General features: G+C 34.8%; 1 long non-coding RNA gene across 1 annotated transcript in view; it reads left to right on the top strand.

Annotated features, from left to right (window-relative positions):
• The first annotated feature begins 12,935 nt into the window (after positions 1-12,935).
• LOC132028000 (uncharacterized) overlaps positions 12,936-21,367 on the top strand; it is a 31,712-nt gene continuing 23,280 nt past the window's right edge. Inside the window, exon 1 of the long non-coding RNA XR_009407308.1 lies at positions 12,936-13,031. This is a non-coding gene — a long non-coding RNA (uncharacterized LOC132028000). The remainder of the gene's footprint in view (positions 13,032-21,367) is intronic.

A 21,367-nucleotide genomic window follows, 5' to 3' on the forward strand; every position in this document is an offset into this window, starting at 1 on the left:
AAGCAAGATTTCATTTCTTTTGATGGCTGCATAGTATTCCATTGTGTATATATAGCACATCTTCTTGATCCATTCATCTGTTGATGGACATCTAGGTTCTTTCCATAAATTGGCTATTGTGGACATTGCTGCTATAAACATTTGGGTGCACATGCCCCTTCGGATCACTACGTTTGTATCTTTAGGGTAAATACCCAGTAGTGCAATTGCTGGGTCATAGGGCAGCTCTATTTTCAACATTTTGAGGAATCTCCATGCTGTTTTCCAGAGTGGTTGCACTAGCTTGCATTCCTACCAACAGTGTATGGGGGTTCCCCTTTCTCTGCATCCTCACCAGCATCTGTCATTTCCTGACTTGTTAATTTTAGCCATTCTGACTGGTGTAAGGTGATATCTCATTGTGGTTTTGATTTGTATTTCCCTGATGCCTAATGATATGGAGCACTTTTTCATGTTCTGTTAGCCATCTGGATGTCTTCTTTGAAGAAATGTCTGTTCATGTCCTCTGCCCATTTCTTGATTGGATTATTTGTTCTTTGGGTGTTGAGTCTGCTAAGTTCTTTATAGATTTTGGACACTAGCCCTTTATCTGATATGTCATTTGCAAATATCTTCTCCCATTCTGTCAGTTGTCTTTTGGTTTTGTTAACCGTTAACTTTGCTGTGCAAAAGCTTTTGATCTTGATAAAATCCCAATAGTTCATTTTTGCCCTTGCTTCCCTTGCCTTTGGCGATGTTCCTAGGAAGATGTTGCTGCGGCTAAGGTCAAAGAGGTTGCTGCCTGTGTTCTCCTCAAGGATTCTGATGGAGTCCTTTCTCACATTGAGGTCCTTCATCCATTTTGAGTCTATTTTCGTGTGTGGTGTAAGGAAATGGTCCAATTTCATTTTTCTGCATGTGGCTGTCCAATTTTCCCAGCCCCATTTATTGAAGAGGCTGTCTTTTTTCCATTGGACATTCTTTCCTGCTCTGTCGAAGATTGGTTGACCATAGATTTGAGGGTCTATTTCTATTCTGTTCCATTGATCTATGTGTCATGAAAGAAATTGAGGAAGACACAAAGAAATGGAAAAATGTTCCATGCTCCTGGATTGGAAGAACAAATATTGTGAAAATGTCTATGCTACCTAAAGCAATCTACACATTTAATGCAATTCCTATCAAAGTACCATCCATCTTTTTCAAAGAAATGGAACAAATAATCCTAAAATTTACATGGAACCAGAAAAGACCTCGAATAGCCAAAGGAATATTGAAAAAGAAAGCCAAAGTTGGTGGCATCACAATTCTGGACTTCAAGCTCTATTACAAAGCTGTCATCATCAAGACAGCATGGTACTGGCACAAAAACAGGCACATAGATCAATGGAACAGAATATCATATTTTTAAGTGTATATAATGTCATAGCCCATGTGGTTAATGGTTTGAGCTATATCACAACAGCAAACATGTAATATCAATTTAAATAAAAATTTTAAATTGCATTTCTTGCACTCATAAAGGGAAAGGATTTTCCTCAAGAAAATCTTTTATTCTTTTCCTCTATCTACTTATATTGTACACTCAGGAACTGGGCCTATACCTTTCTTTTAAAGAGTCTTTATTCAAAACTCTTTGGTGCTTCTCATCCATGCTGTCCCTGTGTCATGGCCCAAAAGTAGCCATTGGATAAGTAGAGAATCATTTGGGAGTGGGTGGGGAAGATAAATAGGGGCTTGCCTAGGTTAGTCACTGTATATGGTAGCCTCTCTAAATGTTTTTGCTTGATTGAGACTGGTTTCTTCTAGCTACATATTCTAATGTCTATTATCCTAATGGGATGGGAGGAGAGCAAGTGGGTTAATTCTTAAAATTAGTAGCTATCAACCAGAGTTGTAAGTCCTCCTGTCAGCTTTAGTTATTCTTTATCACCAATCCAGTTTCCTCTTAATGATTGTTTCTATACAACATGAACAGATGCACGATCTCAGAGAATCTTCTCATCTCACTATGACCATGTCCCCTAAAGCCTTTCCTAAGGAAACTCACCAGAGAGATGTATGCTTAGTTTATTCCTGAGAGAATGGAGTTAGGCATCACAATATATACTTTGCCAGGCCATTTATAACCCACTTTTAAGAATTGTTACCTATAACCCCTTTTTAAGATGTATGTTGTTAGGAAACAGAAAGGGTTGGGGGAAGTTGGTGGGAGGGGTAGCAGAAGCAGGGGAGGTAGGTAGATTAGATTATATATAATTAATATAAATTAATTATTTAATAGAAGAGGGAAAAGACAATGAAACTATTTATTGTGTATCTACTGCATGTCAGGGACTGTATAGGCACTTTATATGTGTGTTCTCTTTTTTAATCTTCAGTACAAACCTTTGAGGTAAGTACTACACCTATTTCATAGATCAGGAAACTAAGGACTGTAGAAATACTAAATAATTTATCCAAGGTCATATAGGTAGTAAGTGACACTGCCTAGGCAATGTCAACAACACGAAAGCTGTTGGCATGACTAACAAAAATTGATATCAATAAAATCCTTATCACTCCCTGAATCCACTGAAGACCCTGCTCAGTATCCTGGCAGGGGGCTGTTAGAATCAGTTCTAGAGTCATTTTAGTGTCTGGCTGACGCCATGTTTGTTGCCTAATGAATAATTTTCTCTCCTTTTCATTTTGTGCTCTTAGAGCCTGTCTCTCCTGCAAAGGCTGAAAATGTTAAATACTGGTCCTCCTTTTTTCCTTTGTTGCTATGACATGGGCCTGTGACTCATTCCTTGCTAATAATACCTGAAGAGAAGTTTGCTCAAAGACTTCTGGAAAGGACTTGCTTCCTTATTACACGCATATGTAGAAGAAGTCTCTATCCTTACTCTCTCCTTACTGCTTTGGACTTTCCTTTGTGAAGAGGTGATGTTTGGAGCTGTGGCAGCCATCTTTTGACCATAGAATTTCCTCATGCTTTTTTTTTTTTTTTTAAGGATTTTATTTATTTATTTGACAGACAGAGATCACAAGTAGGCAGAGAGCCAGGCAGAGAGAGAGGAGGAAGCAGGCTCCCCACTGAGCGAAGAGTCTGATGTGGGGCTCGATGTGGGGCTCGATCCCAGGACACTGGGATCATGACCTGAGCTGAAGGCAAGGGCTTTAACCCACTGAGCCACCCAGGGACCCCTCCTCATGCTTTTTATTCTCATGTGGTAAAAACTACCCTCAGGCATAAAAGAACTTTCCTATAATTAATTATTTTTATTGATCTATGTAGAACATGGTATATAAATGTTAAAATGATCATGGTAAAAAAAATTTTTATGCAAACATTTTTGAGGAGGAAGGGGGGACCTCTAAGATTGTCTTGATTATCAGTCCTCCATTTTACAGAAAAAAGGAACAGTTAAAGAAACAAGAACAGTTAAGGGTCTTTTCCAAAGATATAGAATTGATTAGTCACAGAGTCTGGACTAAAACCTGTCTTCTACCCTATCCAATGTTCGTTTCACAAGATATTTCTTAATGAATAAAACATAACTTAGATATAACTAAGCCATTGAAAATATTTGTGATTAGTAAGTGACCATCTGAAATGATTCAATTTGTTTAGTTCATTTTGTTTCTAAATAGTTCTGAGCTTAGTTGGTTATTAAGTGAGATCATCTGACATTCTTTTTTTCTGAGATTTTTCCTTGAATTTAATAAAGTATTTCAGATAAAATTACCACAATTTCAGTTATTTTTCAGCAGCGAAACCCAACGTGCTTTGTCTGATGCTCTTGTTCAGAGAAAGAAGAGGCGTGTCACTTCTTAGTACCATTGTTTATGATCACATGCTTCACTAAAGGAGATTACAATTAGTTTCATTCACAGCATGTATTTTCAGTGCTAAATTAAGTAGTATCAGCTTATTATGGATGACATGAAGAACACCATGTCCTCTCCAGCCTGTGGTTTGATTTGTGTCCCCAAGAAAATATGTCGTCTTCAGAGGGGGCATGGGTCTGCAGACACTTTGATTCTGGACATTGGAATTCTATCCTCCAGAACTATGAGAGAATAAATTTTTGTTTTTTTAAGTCACCAAATCTGTGGTGATCTGTTATGGCAGCAACAGGATACAAATTCACCTTCTCAGATGACACATGATGACAAAATAGTTGCCAGAGCTGTTTTCAAGTTTCAAGTAGATTGAAAAAGAGAGGATTTGTTATTTTGACTTCCATACATATAGCTGACTTCACTATTAAGTGGCCACATTGGCTCACAGGATCCCACCTGATTCAGTTGAGATGCACTGGGAACTAGGTATTCTATTTGGCCTGATCTGAGTCATGCATTCTGACCCCTATATTCAGGGGTAAAGGCCTACCCAGGCACATGGACTGAGAGTTGGTACAACCTAGTTTCCCAAAGCAACTTCACCAGCTCTGGTCCCAAACCAGCAAGTATCCACCATAAGATCCTCATCAGAGTTTTGTCATGCCACCCCCTTTCCAGTCCTTAGTACTTGGTTATAGAGCATTTAATCAAAATACAACACTATAGTTAGCTATTTTATTTTGTTTTTAACATGATGTCTTTTCTAAGAAGAGAAATTCCTGCAGGAATAGTCTACATGAATATTATGTAGCATAATATGTAGAATGAAAATTCTACATGAGAGTGAGATCATATGGTATTTGTTTTTCTCTGCCTGACTTATTTTGCTTAGCATAATACTCTTTAGCTACATCCATGTTTTTGCAAATGGCAATATTTCATTATTTTAATGGTTGAATAATATTCCATTTTATACATATATATATATAATGTATACATATTTATACACACACATACATGTTTTCAGTTGGTGCCCCAATTATACATAATATTTTCTTGTTGTAATTGTTGAATTTAATGTTAAATAAATAAATATGAGTAAATTGTAACATTGTAGTGAAAATTAACTCACTGTAGTTGCAGAGTTAGCCAAGAATACACCTAGAATACAGTCAGGTTCATTCAGTGCAACATAACCTCAGCTCTATAAATATCTTGTCTATAACCTATTCAACTCACAGTACACGTTTTATTTTCTTCCACTTCTTATACCCAATTATCTTTTCATTTACCTACCTCAAGTTGTTCTTGATTTCTGAACAATTGTAGCTAAGCGGTCCTATATCTTTATAGTCCCTATTACTCTGTTTCTGACTTCTAATGTTTGTGTTATAGATGCCTCAGGAACAAATTTATCTTTCAGGACTTCTGAGGCAGTTGTATCAGTGCTATCTAGCATTTAAATGACAACAAACTTGTCCTTGTTGATAAGGGATGGCTGCTGGAATTTCATCTCTCTAGGTATATGAACTTGACATTTATCAAAATTGTTGGCTGATAAATAGGGAATGATTTCTATAAGGGATGCCTCAGATGTAAAAACTAGACCAAGATTAGATGAATCACAAAAGACAAAAAAGAATAAAAACTCAATACTAACTCAGAGGAGAAATGGAAAATCAAGTTCCAGATCTATTTGAATTCTATTCTCTCAAGAATTCACTGTAAAAACATGGCTTTTCTTTCACACAGCCAAGTAATCAATACCATTAAGAGCTCAATTTTTTAAATACTTAATTAAAAGAAAAACTCTCTTTTAACACACTAGTTGACCTGTAGCTATTTTGTGCTCTTTAATTTTAATCTAGTTGTCTATTAACCTGCTTATCCAGAAGTAAAGTTTTCAAAATACTAGGAGAAAGAAAACCAAATTTAAAACCTATCACATATCAGAATAATAATGAGGGATAATTTGATATAATTTTATGATATTTGAGATTATTATTGAAATATTTTATAATTAATTTGTATGTATGACTACATGAACAAATAATTAGGTAAGCATTTATGGAAGTGTGAAGTATCCACTAAGTTTAGTAACCAGAAGTGCTCTATTTTTCTCTAATAGCTTTATTTCTTCTTCCAAGTTTTTATTTAAATTCTAGTTAGTTAACACACAGTTTAATATTAGTTTCAAGTGTAGAATTTAGTGATTCAACACTTACATACAACACTTGGTGCTCATCAAAGGGCACGCCTTAATCCCTACCACCTATTTAACCCTATTTAACCCATGCCCCATGCCCCCCTCACCTCACCTCTGGTAACCATCAGTTTGTTCTCTGTAGTTGAGTCTTTTTCTTGGTTTTCCTTTTTTTTTTTTTTCCCACCTATATTTGTATGTTTCGTTTCTTAAATTCTACATGAGAGTGAAATCATATGGTACTTGTGTTTCTCTGCCTGACTTATTTTGCTTAGCATAATACTCTCTAGCTCCATCCATGTTTTTGCAAAAGGCAATATTTCATTCTTTTAATGGCTGAATAATATTCTAATATATCTATATATCTATATAGCTATATATATATAGTGGTATATATATATATATATATATCACACATACATACATTCACATGTATCTCATCTTCTTTCTTTATTCATCAGTCAGTGGATATTTGGGCTCCTTCCGTAATTTGGCTATTGTTGATAATGCTGCTATAAATGTCAGGAGGTATGTATCCTTCAAATTTGTATTTTTGGACCCTTTGAGTAAATACCTAGTAATGCAATTGCTGGATGTGTAGGCTAGTTCAATTTTAACTTTTTAACGAATGTCCCTACTGTTTTCCACAGTGGCTGTACCAGCTTGCATTCCCACTAACAGTGCAAGAGGGTTCTCCCTTCTCCACATCCTCACCAATACCTTTTGTTTCCTGTGTTGTTAATTTCAGCCATTTTGACTGGTGTAAAATGATATCTCATTGTGGTTTTGATTTGTATTTCCCTGATGTTGAGTGATGTTGAGCATCTTTTCATGTGGCTGTTGGCCATCTGTATGTCTTCTTCAGAAAAATGTCTATTCATGTTTTCTGCCCATTTTTTAACTAGATTGTTTAAGTGTTGCTGAGTTTGATTGAGTTCTTTGTATATTTTGGACACTAACCCTTTATCAGATATGTCATTTGTCAATATCTTCTTCCATTGCACAGGTTGCCTTTTAGTTTTGTTGATTTTTTTCCTTCTCTGTTCAGGAGCTTTTTATTTTGATATAGTCCCTATGGTTTATTTTTGCTCTTATTTCCCTTGCCTCAGGAAATATATCTAGTAAGAAGTTGCTATGGCCGATGTCAAAGATGTTACTCCCTGTGTTCTCCTCTATGATTTTAATGGTTTCCTGTCTATTTAGGTCTTTAATCAATTTTGAATTTATTTTTGTGTATGGTTTAAAAAAGTGGTCCAGTTTCATTCCTTTGCATGTTGCCATCCAATTTTCCCAACATTATTTGTTGAAGAGATTGTCTTGTTTCTATTGGATATTCTTTCCTGCTGTGTTGAGGATTAATTGACCATACAGTTATGGGTTCATTTCTGGGTTTTCTCTTCTGTTTCACCGATTTATGTGTCTATTTTAGTGCCAGTACCATACTGTCTTGATCACTACAGCTTTGTAAGAGCTTTAAGTCTGGAATTGCGATACCTCCAGCTTTTCTTTTCTTTTTCAAGATTGCTTTGGCTACTCATGGTCTTTTATGGTTCCATACAAATTTTAAATTGTTTCTTCTAGCTCTGTGAAAAATGGTTGTGGTATTTTGATAGGGAGTTCTTTAAATGTGTAGACTGCTTTGGGTAGAATGGACATTTTAATAGTATTTGTTCTTCCAATCCATGAGCATGGAACATCTTTCATTTGTTGATATCATCCTTACTTTCTATATTAATATCTATAATTAATTAATATAGATATAATTAATATCTAAATAATATCTATAATAATATAATGTGTTTCGTAGACTTTGGAGTACAGGTCTTTTATCTCTTTGGTTAGGTTTATTCCTAGGTATCTTATTGTTTTTGGTGTAATTGTAAATGGGATAGATTCCTTGATTTCTCCTTCTGCTGCTTCATTATTGGTGTATAGAATGCAAAAGATTTCTGTATGTTTGTTTTGTATCCTGAAACTTTATTGAATTTGTGCATCAGTTCTAGCAGTTTTTTGGTGGAGTCTTTTGGGTTTTCTATATAGAATATCATGTCACTTGCAAATAGTGAAAGTTTAACTTCTTTCTTGCTGATTTGGATGCTTTTTATTTCTTTATTGTTTGATTACTGTGACTAGGACTTCCAACACTATGTTAAATAACATTAGTGAGAGTGGACAGCTCTGTCTTGTTCCTGACCATAGAGGAAAAGCCCTCAGTTTTTCCCCATTAAGGATGTTATTAGTTGTGGGTCTTTTGTATATGGCCTTTATGATGTTGAGGTATGTCCCCTCTAACCCTACTTTGTTGAGGGTTTCTATAATGAATGGAAGTTGTATTTTGTCAAATTCTTTTTTTGCATCTACTGAAATGATCATGTGGTTCTTATAATTCTCTTATTGATGTGATGTATTAAGTTGATTGATTTTTTATTATTAAACCACCCTTGTAGTCCAGGAATAAATCCCACTTGCTTGTGGCAAATGATTCTTTTAATGTGCTGTTCAATTCTATTTGCTAGTATTATATTAAGGATTTTTGCATCCATGTTCATCAGGGATATTGGCCTGTAGTTCTCTTTTTTAGTGACAACTTTATCTGGTTTTATTATCAGGGTAATTCTGGCTTCATAGAATGAACTTGTTTTGGGGAATAGTTTGAGAAGAATAGGCATTAACTTTTCTTTAAATGTTTGGTCAAATTTGCCAGTGAAGATATCTGCCCCTTGACTTGTTTATTGGGATATTTTTTTATCACTGATTCAATTTCATTGCTGGTTATTGGTCTGTTCAAGTTTTTTATTCCTTCCTGTTTCACTTTTGTTAATTATATGTTTCTAGGAATTTATTAATTTTTTCCAGGTTGTCCAATTTGTTGGCATATAGTTTTTTATAATATTCTTTTATAATTGTATTTCTGTGGTATTGTTTGTTATTTCCCCTCTCTCATTTGTGTTAAAATCATATTATATATGTGGGATAAAATTAAAATGAATCTATTTATAAACATATATGAGGCAGCTGTATCGCCTTTCTGCCATTTCCCAAAAATGCTGTTTGATAAATATTTATTGACTTAGCTTTCCTTCCCTTTTTTTCCCTTCTTCCCTTATACCCCCCATCCTTACTTATTCTGTCTATATTGTTTGGTTAAAAAAAAGATTTATGGAAGCTTCTAATAATACACACACACACACACACACACTAGTACTTATTTTGTATAAAGCAGTGTGTAATATGGGGGGCTTAAGGATAACAATTTGAGTAACAAAATTGTATACCACTTATACTTTACAGCACATGGGGAACACACTAAGTAGTAAGAAATTACCTATAAGTCTAAAAATAAAAGGTGGAAAAAGTTCGTGTATGTTGCTGTAGAAGAGGGGAGGGCATTGAGTTTACTTGAAAAACAATGAAAGTAAAATTAGTGGCACTTTTCTGAAAAGTTTTAGTGAAAAGTTAATGGCATACCATCTTACTAATGTATATGTAGATAGCTATTTTTTTCCCTCTGTCTAAGGTGATTTTCTAAGGGGTCTGTTGTATTTCTGAGTGTGTGAAAATCTAATAAAAACGGTAGTAGAATGAAACAAACTATTACTTAAATATAGACACAAGGGTGCCTGGGTACCTCAGTCAGTTAGGCCTCTGACTCTTGATTTTGGCTCAGGTCATGATCTTGGGGTCCCAGAATTGAGACTCATGTGGCGCTCCATGCTCAACAGAGAGTCTGCTTGAGGATTCTCTCTCTCCTTCTGCCCCTGCCCCTCCTCTCACTCTTTCTCTCTCAACTAAATAAATGAATAAATAAATAAATATTTTTTAAAAAGATAGATACATAGTTGATAGATATTGATGAGAAATAAGTTGGCTAAGCTAAGAACTCTATACTTAGAGCTGTTCAGTAACATGAACCTATTCAGGGAAATGAAAAAAATTAATTTCCCCTCCCTTCTCTTTCCTCTTCCCTTTCCTCTTTCTTTTTGTTTGAAAATCTGTAGCTCTTCAGTTACTAAATTACTTACTTTAGCAGTCCTTTGAGGAAGGTCAAACTCCTAATGGGGCATTAGATATAGTCACTTCCTGAACAACCTCTATTCTTATCTGCCCTCGGGTATCCTCAACTTCTCAGACAGGGAGAGAATAAAAAAATAGCATGAGTATGGGCATTTATGAACCTTCAGAAATTCTTACCAAAAGGCCTCAACTACCCATTTGTGTACCATGTGGGAAATAGGGAAGTGTGGGAGTCATCTCTTTCCTCTTTATTAACTGGATGTCTTCTCTTAGCCAATTTACCAACCTGGTTGACAGTCCACGAGCAGGAACATCATAACCTTTGTGACAATGAGCAGTAGGGACTCATTAAAACATAATAATCCTTCTGGCAATGACAGATAGAGGGAAAAAATCAAATTTATTTTGGATTTTTAAGAATCTATTTTATTGCAAATAGTAAGTGGTGTTTTCAACTTTTCCAGCTCTTTGTTCTCTAGGTTTAACATTTTCCCCACCCTTTCTTCTGCCCAACAGCCATCTTGGCAACTCCTCCCTGGAATCATTTCCTGTCATGACATTTTTAGAAACCAAAATAACAGCATTTACAATGTAACAGCTAAATATTCCCATAGAATATCTGGCTAAAACAAGCATTTTTGCACAATAGTTTTAAACACACCATTGGATATGTATTCAGACAGAACCTTTTCTGGGTGTTCACAGTTTCTGGCTAACCAGTAGACTGATTGCAGCATTGTTTGTTGTCACTCTGTAATCGCATCTGGCATTCACAGCTGGCAACATTCTGGCTTCCAAGGTTTTCTTGTATAGTGTCTTGTTTTAATTTCAGAATGCACATTTATTCAGTGATGGGGTGTTGTTGTTGTTGTTTTTTATAAGGGGCAGCTTGTATAATTCTCTAAAAAAACGAAGCACAGGTACATGTAATATTACATGGGAGTGTGAGATATAGCAAATGGAATGTGATTTAGACAAATCCAATACTTTTGAATTCTTCGAATTTTTTTTAAAGAAGGTCACTTATGCTTTTTACAGTAGAATTATTTACTTAGCCTTTTACATTGTTAATTTTCTGTTTTAAATTTAGTGCAGCATAAATTCAGAGAGGTGCTAGGGAAAATATTCAAAGTGTCTGCAGACAGTTAGTGTTCTTAAACCACGATGACAAAACCTCAAAAATAGATGCAGCCCTGTCAAAGTTAAATTGAATGACTCAGTGTCTGGACTACTCAGAAGGCTTTTTTCTTTCATTTTTCTTTTCTTTTTCTTTCTTTCTTTCTTTTTTTTCCCCTAGTTAGGGAATGGGAGAGACTTTTCACTTTAGAACTTTGGAATCGTGGATGGAGGAATTTGTTTTGCCTTGTTTTAGAGATGGGACAGAATGCTACCATAGGAAATTTGAATAAAAACTGAAACCTCTTGAAAATATATAGAGTAGAACTCAGGTCACTTATTTTTCATGACATTTTATTTTTGAAAGTTACTCATTAAGCTAGAGCTCTACCTGAAAGATTATTTTATCAACTCTTACATTTATAGACAGAGTCATGAGTCTACCTTGTCTTTTCCCTTTATAGAGGCTGAATAAAGCAGAGAGTCACTTTCCCAGACTCTCTTGTATATAATGGTGTCCATGTGGTCAACTTTGAGCCAACGATATATAACCTGCTGGATAAGGGATAATCTGCTGGATTGTTTCAGGGAAAAAATCCATTCACTTTTTAGAAGACAAACCAATAAATAAAAATGTTTTTTAGTTACCCTGGCTTTATGTTTTTGAATGGGAGTGTGATGCCTGGAGTTTGGCAGCCATCTTGAGACTGTGAGATGGCAAGACTAAAGATGGAGTGACAATAGAGTAGGAGGATGGAGAGAGCTTGGATCTTTGATACTAGAGCCAACTGCTGTACCAAACTTGTATTTCTGTATCAATATCTCTTCTGTCTGTGTGAGACAATTAATTCTTTATTTCTTAAGCCACTTCGGTCAGTCTTTTTGTTACTCAGACCCCTGCACATTCCTAATTATTATACCCTGAGAAATTAATTAATCTGCTTAAATTCATAAAAGAATATAGTAGCATAGTCTTGATTGAAACAGCCTTCTCATTTCTTGTTTAATATCTTTCCTTACTTCTTTTACCCTGTTCCATCATCAGATAAATCTCTACATGAACAAAAGAATTATTGTCTTGATTAATCCTGTTTTTAATTTGTTGCTCCAAAAATTTTTATTTGTCCTTTAGGTTAGTATCTGTATTTGTAATCCATTTAGCTAAAGGAATTTCCACAAATTTTATAATCCATCTTTCCATAGAAGAGCATGACAATGTTCAGGATTATGGAAGTATTTTTTTTTTTTTTTAGATTTTATTTATTTATTTGACGGAGAGAGAGATCACAAGTAGGCAGAGAGGCAGGCAGAGAGAGGGAGGGAAGCAGGCTCCCTGCCGAGCAGAGAGCCTGATGCGGGGTCCATCCCAGGACCCTGAGATCATGACCTAAGCCGAAGGCAGAGGCATAACCCACTGAGCCATGCAGGTGTCCCAGGAGTATTCATTTTTATATTGAAAGCCTTGATTTTAGAAGAAGTGGTAACTATTCTGAGTCACATTAATACTAAGAGAATTTGCAACATGCTTGCAAAATTGATTGTATTTCTAACCTCAAACTCTTATCCTGGAGATTATTTTAAGGAAAAAGTAGATAAAATTATATCAAAATGGAAAAATATGAGCAAATTTAGTGAAAAATTAAAAGTAAGAATAAAACATTCAGGTAACAATCAAAATATATGGAATTTGGACCAAAGTTATTTGAAAATGAGCTGTGTTCCTGGATCTAGAATTATTATTGTGTAATAAAAAAAAGTACCTGATTGGTTTTCTCTATCTTTAAAACAGGAATTTTACATCACCACAGAATTCTGGAGTTGAAAAGACTCAAAAATTTGGGTTATGCATTGCCTAACTTTAAGAGAGGAGCTATGAAACCACTCCATTTAGGTGAGAATGGCTTTTCTTCTAAATATTCTCTATTTCTGTCCAGAATAGAGAATGATCAGGTGTTATGAATAAATATCAAATCTTGTGTTAAAAAGTACTTCTAGCTTAGTAGATGAAGGATGCCAGATACAAAGGATACTTTGCTCTATTCTCCATCAGGTCTTCAGAAGACATTTTGCTTTCTACTAGTCTGTGAAATGACATTTTACACTTGATTGTCATATTGTGATTGAGTTTCTTTTCCATGAATGATGCCTTCTAGAATACCTTCATGGTATAGTGACTTAGTTTTAAAGTGTCCATTGAAAAAAAGAGACATGCTTTCCGTGGCAATAGCAATGGAATAAGGATAATAAAGCTTCAGGAAGCAGAATCCAAATGTTTCATCATGATACCTTCCAAAGTCCAGTAACCATGGTAGTACTATAGGATAATTGCGGATTCTAAATGTATTGAATGTGTAGTGCAATGTATAAAATGGCTCATAATAAGCATTATGCATGATTATTTTGTATTGCATTTTGAAGGGAAGGAATAGTGTTTCAATATAATGTGGACTGTTTTTCATTCAGGTGATCCATTCATTGAATTAGAAGACATTTCTCTGTTACACAAGTAGGAAATGTGAAGGGGAAAGCTGGATTCAAAATTATTTCTCTGATAAAATTACTTTGACAGGTCATCAGTAAATTCTTCTTTTATCCTTACCTATGTTCCTTCTATTATTAAAAATAGTATTTTTACTAAAAATAGTATTTAAAAATAGTATTTATTCCCACCTGGACATGAATAGTTGATTAATGATTTTTGGTATTTGGCCATTGGGACTGAGACGTGGCCAGCATCACTAGAGTGCCAGGGACAGTGACAAAGCAGATAATTTCTTTTGTTCAGACATAACTCTTTATCATCTGAAGAATAATAAACCTCCCATTTTCACAGTGACAGATGAATGGTCAAACCTGCTTGGGTCCAAGCCTGTACTTCTTGCACAGCCTGGAAATGACTGCATTCTCTCTAGCCAATGTCCTGCAGTATGAGAGCAGGAGTTAGAGTTCTTGGTTTTTCACCTATTGTTGGCAATTTTAAGAGCTGCCTTGGAGTGTCCCCCACAGTTTCCCTGGGCAGAGGGACAAAGTCCTCCTACCTGGCTACCTACTCCTGCAGTCTTTTTAGGCCTGTCATGACTTTGCAGTTCTTTCTTTATTGTTACTATCTTCTTTTTGTCAATATATCTACAGAGTTAGTGGCCAGGAACTATCCTATAATCCTAGTAATTGTTATCTGTAAAATTAAATAACTGAAATATTTTGCTTTAATAGCTGTCTAATCATGCCACTTTAAATTTCAATTCCCATTCAGTCACATCTATAAAAATCATCATGGAATAAAACTTAGAAGAAAATATGGAGGTAAATCTCCATGATCTTGGGTTAGGCAATGATTTCTTAGATACAATAGGAAAAATACCTGTTAACTTCAGCTACATCAAAATTAAAAACTTTTGTGCTTCAAAGGACACCATCATGAAGCTACAAAAATGGTCTGTAGACTGGAATAAAATATTTGCAAATAAATCCAGACTATATAAAGAACTGTTATAACTCCATAATTAAATGCCAATCCAATTTTAAAATGGGCAAAGGATAAAAATAGACATTTCTTTAAGAAAGATACAAATTACCAACAAGCACATGAAATAATGCCCAACATCATTAGCCATTAGGGAAATGCAAATCAAAACCACAATGAGATACTACTTCACATTTACTAGAATAGCTATAATAAAAAAGGCAATAACAAGTGCTATTAAAGATGTGGAGAAATTGGAACTTTCATTTATTGCTGGTAGAGATGTAAAATGGTACACCCAGTTTGGCAACTCCTATGCTGCCAAAATATTAGACATTGAGTACCAAACAACCCAACAATTCTACTCCTAGGTATATACCCAAGAGAACTGAAAATGTATGTCTAAAGAAAAGCTTGTACATGAATATTTATAGCAGTATTATTCATAATAGCCAAGAAGAAACTGCCTAAATGGTCATCAAGTGGTGGCTGGATAGACACAATATTACATAACCATATAATGAAATATTATTTGGCCATAAAAAAGAAGTAACTACTGATAAATACTACAACTCGCATGAAGTTCAAAGACATTATGCTGAATGAAAGAAGACAGTCACAAGAGACCACATGTTATAAGGTTACATCTATATAAAAAACACAGAATAAGTAAATCTTTTAGAGACAGAAAGTAGATTAATTGTTGACTAGGGTTTGTGGGGAAGGGAGGGAATAGAATGAGAAGTGATGGCGAATGGGTGTGGAACTTCTTTTTAGGATGATTAAAAAATGTTTTTTAATTACATTATGGTGATAGTTGTATAATTCTGTAAATATAATACCATTGAATTGTGTACTTGAACATATTTAAATGAGTAAACCTTATGGTATAAATTATATCCCAATAAAGGTGTTAAAAATAATTATGATATATTAACATGAAAACAATGACACTGGGTAAAACTTTATGATTTATCATACTCAATGTGGAACAACAATGCATAGATTTAAATAATATTTGAAAAAACTCGCATACTGAATTTTGACAGTTAGCCAGATTTAGGTGTTGATCATAAGACTGGATGTCTGAATAGATGAGATTACCAGGAGGTTATATAAAAGAATCTGGGGCAGCATGCCAATCTTTATTATAAATGGATGCCGAAGCTATTTTTATTGATCAGGATTGGATGGGGAAATGAAAGGGGTACTAATCAAGCCATTGTGTTTTAAGAAAATCTGGTACATCTTAGTGTTAAAAGGATTAAAAAATCAGAGATTTGATATGAACCACAACCTTGGGTACATACTTTATCATGAAAAGTACTTCTCAAAGTTTGATATGGGGTCAATTTCCATCAGCATTTTGAGGGGAGAGCACTTACTAAAAATGTAAATGTATCAGTGCCACACTAGCTGTGAATCAGTATCTTTGGAGGATAAAGGTGATAAGATTGAAGGAATCTGCAATTTTAATAATGTCACTATTTGATTCTTACCCCTCTCCATTTTATTGAAGTATAGTTAACAAATAAAAATTATAAATATTTAAGAATGATGACTTAGATTTGACAATTTGATATATATATAGTGAAATAATTGCCCCAATCAAGCTAATTAACATATCCATCACTTCCTGTACTTATCTAGGTGATTCTTAAGTAACTAAATTTAGTAAACTAAATGCTGATTAGAGTAGAAAACCCCTGTTGATTGGATTTATGATTTCTGTTCTAGAGTCCCTAGAAAATAACAAAACTAATTAATATAAAGCATTTCTATTATAATTTTTAAAGAAAGCAGTTTAACTTATCTAAAAGGTCTAAATTAAAGAGTAGACAAATGGTTGTGACCCAAGGTTATCTCCTTTTATTTTTCAACAAATGCACAAATCTTTGTCTCTGTAATGAGGACCTTAAAAGTTATCTTCTTATATTGGGGCACCTGGGTGGCTCAGTTGCTAAGCATCTGCCTTCGGCTCAGGTCGTGATTCCAGAATCCTGGGATCGAGCCCCACATCGGGTTCCCTGCTCGGCGGGAAGTCTGCTTCTCCCTCTCCCACTGCTTCTGTTCCCTCTCTCGCTGTGTCTCTCTCTGTCAAATAAATAAAATCTTAAAAAAAAAGTTATCTTATAAATTACCATTATGAAAATAGGTTATATGTGATTTATATGTGATGGTTTTGTATAGCTTAAAAGATTGTGTTTTGTACTCACCTTTGATATACTATGATGGTTTTGTATAGCTTAAAAGATTGTGTTTTGTACTCACCTTTGATATACTATGGATTAAGTAGTTTTTATTGATTAGTGTGAGAATTTACCATTAACAATAAAGTTTCCATTAGAAAAGGTTTTTCATGTTCATGATAATCTACTTATTAAATACATACTGTTCAAAGGCGGCCGGTTAGCTCAGTTGGTTAGAGCGTGGTGCTGATAAATACATACTGTTCATGAGTAAAAGAAAATCTTTTGGGGAAAGAGCTATTAAAAGGTTGTCTTTGTCTTTAGGAAAATGAACCCAAATGGATTAGATAAACAAATAATAACAGCAAACCAGGAAGTGACCATGGATTTGCATTTTTTAAAGGTTGCTTTAAGTATTTACAGTTAATTTTGATTATTGGCTCCAGGTCTTACAGAAACAGCTAATTATACCAATAGATGGTAGGTATTCATTATGTGCTGCAAGTGAGATGACTCTTTAAAGTTCCTGTTAGTAGTTGAAATTCATTTTTTTAAACTAATGATTTATTTATTTTCCTGTTTTATCTTGTAAGCTAAGACTTCTGCATTATATAGAATAAAAGTTTGAAAAATGACTAAAAAGAAGTGATTTTTTTACTTCTTCACAATTAATATGTTTGCTTGTAAGAAAATCCATGGCAATCTGCAGAAAATGATGTTTGGAAAATCCAAAAACATTCATGTTGGAGGCCATGGCACAGTTGGAGTCAAGGACCAAACCAGGCCCTGACTTGTGTCTCCTTCAAAGTCCGGACACCTTGACAAGGTTAAGGATGGGAAAGTTGAGTGCACTGAGAAAGGGTCTGTGCTATGTATCGTGCGCTGGCCTACGTGACTTCCCACACACCCTCCCTGTAATAGGGAACAATGTGGCCAGAGTCCTGAGTTTTTAGTTAATCCTTGTTGTTCTGTACCTCCCATGATCCACTCCCTGGTTGATTGTCTTGCTAATGGCTTTAGCCGAAACTACCTGGCTTCACAAGGTTTGCTTGTAGTCAATGTAAACTTGTTATAGGAACTTGCGGTCATCTGACTAGGTACTGATATATTACTCCTCCTATTCTGGTCTGCCTTATAAATGCTTGTAAGATGTGGAATAAATTTGGCACCATTGGACATCATCTTCAGTGTCCCTCCTGCCCCCATCTCTTTGTTTCTTAACTTTTTTTCATCATCCTCATAGCCCCCACGGTTACCCTGGTAGATTCATCACACTGGCGGCGACACATTCATAGATAAGAGAACCTTTAGAATTTATCTTTTTCTTATTTTTTTCTATTGAAGTATAATTAACATAGTGTCATATTAATTTCAGGTGTATAATAATTCAATAACACTGTACCTTGTTCATTGCTCATGCAAAATGTACTCTTAATCCTCTTTATTTTTTTCATCCATCCTCCCACAACCTCCCCTCTAGCAACTGCTAGTATGTTCTCTATATTTTAAAGTCCGTTTTTTCATTTGTTTTCTTTTTTCTCTTAGTGTGTTTGTTTGTGTTGTTTCCTCAATTCCACATAGAATGTAATCATATGTGTTTGTCTTTCTCTGATTCATTTTGCTTATCATTACACCCTTTAGGTGCATCCATGTCATTACCAATGGGTACATTTCATTCTCTCTCTCTTTTTTTTTTTTTTTTGGCTGAGTAATGTTCCATCGTATATATATTTGTGTGTGTGTGTGTGTGTGTGTGTGTGTGTGTATACACGTAAATCACATCTTCTTTATCCATTCATTTATGGGTGGACATTTGTCTTACTTCCATATGTTGGCAATTGTAAATAATGCTACAATAAACATAGGGGGTGAATATATCTTTTCCAATTAGTGTTTTCATTTTCCTTGAGTAAATGTCATCTAGCAGTAATATTACCAGATCATATGGTAGTTCTGTTTTTAATTTTTTGAGGAACCTACATAATGTTTTTACAGTGTCTACACCAATTTACATTCCACTGACAGTGTACAAGGGTACCTTTTTTCCACATCCTTGTCAACACTTGTTATTTCTCATCTTTTTGATTCTAGCCATTCTGATAGATGTAAAATGATATCTTATTTGGGTTTTGATTTGTATTTCACTGATGATAAGTAATGTTGATCATATTTCCCTGTGTTGGTTGGCCCTCTGTATGTCTTCTTTGGAGAAATGTCTTTTCAGACTGTCTGCCCATTTTCTATTTTATTTTATTTTATTTAAAATTTTATTTATTTATTTGACAGAGAGAGTGAGAGAGGGAATACAAGCAGGGGAAGCAGGATAGGGAGAAGCAGGCTTCCCTCTGAGCAGGGAGCCCAATGTGGGGCTTGATCCCAGGACACTGGGATCATGACCTGAGCCAAAGACAGACACTTAATGACTGAGCCACCCAGGCACCCCAAGTCTGTCCATTTTTTAATTTTTTTTAAAAGATTATTTATTTATTTATTTATTTGACAGACAGAGATCACAAGTAGGCAGAGAGGTAGGCAGAGAGAGAGGAGGAAGCAGGATCCCCACTGAGTGAAGAGCCCGATGTGGGGCTCAATCCCCAGACCCTGGGATCATGACCTGAGTTGAAGGCAGAGGCTTTAACCTACTGAGCCACTGAGGCACCCCTGTTTTTTAAATAGGATTATTTGTGGGGGAGTTTTGATGTTGAGTTGTATGAGTTCTTTTATATTTTAGGTATTAACCCCTGGTCAGATATATCATTTACAAATATCTTTTCCCATTCAATAGGTTGCCTTGTCATTTTGTTTATGATTTGTTTTCACTCTGCAAAAGCTTTTTATGTTGGTGTGGTCCCAATAGTTTATTTTTTCTTTTGTTTCCCTTGCCTGAGGAGACATATCTAGAAAAATGTTGCTACAGTTGATATCAAAGAAATTTCTGCCTATTTTCTTCTAGGAATTTTATGGTTTCATGTCTCCGGTTAGGTCTTTAGTTAATTTTGAGTTTATTTTTGTGTATGGTGTAAGAAAGTGGCCCAGTTCTTTCTCTTACATATAGCTGTCTAGTTTTCCCGCCGCTGTTTGTTGAAGAAATCATCTTTGCCCCATTGTATCTTCTTGCCTCCTTTGTCATAGATTAATTGACCATAAAAGCCTGGGTTTATTTTTGTGCTTTCTATTCTGTTCTAGGGATCTAGGTGTCTATTTTTGTTTCAGTACCAGACTATTTTGATACTATAACTTTGAGGTATATCTTGAAATCTGGCATTCTCACTTTTTCAAGATTGCTTTTGGCTATTTGAAGTCTTTGTGGTTCTATAAAAATTTTAGGATTATTTGTTCTAGTTCTGTGAAAAATGCTATTGGTATTTTGATAGGGATTGCATTAGATATGTAGATTGCTGTAGGTGGTACACACATTTTAATAATATTGGTTCTTCCAATCCATGAGCATGGACCATCTTCCCATTTATTTGTGTCATCTTCAGTTTCTTTCATCAGTGTTTTACAGGTTTTGAGGTATAGGTATTTTACCTCCTTGGTTAAATTTATTCCGAGGGTTTTTGTGTTTGTTTGTTTGTTTGTTTTGAGAAATTATAAATGGCTTTGTTTTCTTAATTTCTCTTTCTGCTACTTCATTATTAGTGAATAGAAATGCAATGGATTTCTACATATTAATTTGTATCCTGTCACTTTACCAAATTCTTTTAATAGTTTTAGTAGTTTTTTGGTGAAGTCTTTAGGGTTTTCTGTATATCGTCTCATGTCATCTGCAAAGTTTTACCTCTTCTTTACCATTTTGGATACCTTTTATTTCTTCTTCTTATCTAATTGCTGTGACTAGTACTTGTAGTACTATGTTGAATACAAATGGTAAGGGTTCACATCCTTATTTTTTCCTGATCTTAGGGAAAAATCCGTTTTTCACCATTGAGTATGATGTTTGTTTTGAGTTTCCATATATTACCTTTATTATGTTGAGATATGTTCCCTCTAAACCTAGTTTAGAAACATTATGAATTGATGTTTTATTTGGTCAAATGCTTCTTCTGCATTTATTAAAATGACCATATGGTTTTTATCCTTTCTCTTATTGATGCAATGTATCACACTGATAGATTTGCAAGACTGAACCATCCTTGCATCCCAGGAATAAATCCCACTTGACGGTGGTGAATGATTTTTTTCGTTGTATCCTTGGATTTGTTTGGTTACTATTTTGTTTGGGATTTTTTGCATCTGTGTTTATCAGAGAGATGGGCCTATAGTTCTTTTTTTTGGTAATGTCTTTGTCTGGTTTTGATATTAGGGTAATACTGGCATTGTAGACTGAATTTGTAAGTTTTCCTTCCTCTTCTATTTTTTGGAATAGTTTGAAAAGAATAGGTACTAACTCTTCTTTCAATGTTTGGTAGATTTCATCTATGAAACCATCTAGTCTCGGGCTCTAGTATGTTGGGAGATTTTGACTACTGAGTCAGGTTCATTGCTTGTAATTTGTCTATTCAGATTTTCTATTTTTTCCTGATTCAGTTTGGAAGGTTATACATTTCTAGAAATTTATCCTTTTCTTCTAAG

The sequence above is a fragment of the Mustela nigripes genome, chromosome 12, assembly GCF_022355385.1.
Source record: "Mustela nigripes isolate SB6536 chromosome 12, MUSNIG.SB6536, whole genome shotgun sequence".
Taxonomy (NCBI): Eukaryota; Metazoa; Chordata; class Mammalia; order Carnivora; family Mustelidae; genus Mustela; species Mustela nigripes.